This window comes from Marmota marmota, unplaced genomic scaffold, assembly GCF_001458135.2.
Source record: "Marmota marmota marmota unplaced genomic scaffold, marMar, whole genome shotgun sequence".
Lineage (NCBI taxonomy): Eukaryota > Metazoa > Chordata > Mammalia > Rodentia > Sciuridae > Marmota > Marmota marmota.
The window spans coordinates 41,104,387-41,104,989 of NW_026000093.1; the positions used below are offsets into that span (position 1 = coordinate 41,104,387).

At 33.5% G+C, this 603-nt stretch overlaps 1 non-coding gene across 1 annotated transcript; it reads left to right on the forward strand.

The window, feature by feature from the left end:
- Window positions 1-265: 265 nt before the first annotated feature.
- On the forward strand, window positions 266-372 carry LOC125610594. The gene has a single exon (XR_007340599.1). It is a non-coding gene; the product is annotated as a U6 spliceosomal RNA (small nuclear RNA).
- Window positions 373-603: the final 231 nt, after the last annotated feature.

Consider the following 603-nt stretch of genomic DNA (forward strand, 5'->3'; position numbering starts at 1 on the left):
ATATCATCACATAAAACTACATGAGAGGTATATTTATATAATTAGGAATGAATTATGTGACTCAAATTTATTACCAATTGATAACTTTTGTCAGTTCATGCAGTAGATTGATAGAAATCATGTAAGCAGCAAAGAAGAGTCTACATTTTGGGTGCTTTTTTTTTTTTTTTTTTTGGAGTCGAGCACAAACTATGCTCAGCAATTGGCCTAGGAAGTACTTTGAAACTGAGCAAGATGGTTAAAGAAAACAAAGAGGTGAACTACTGTGCTCACTTTGGCAGCACATATACTTAAATGGGACCAATACAGAGAAGATTAGCATGGCCCCTGTGCAAGGATGACACATAAATTTGTGAAGTGTTCCATATTTTTACATACATGTCAAATAGAGCGCTAATCTCCAAGATATACAAAGAACTAAAAAAACTTACCACCAAAAAAAAAAAAAAAAGAACCCAAACAACCCAATCAATAAATGGGCTAAGGAGCTGAACAGACACTTTTCAGAAGAAGATATACAACAAATATATGAAAAAATGCTTAACAACTCTAACAATTAGAGAAACGCAAGTCAAACTACTCTTAAGATTTGGCCAGATGCAG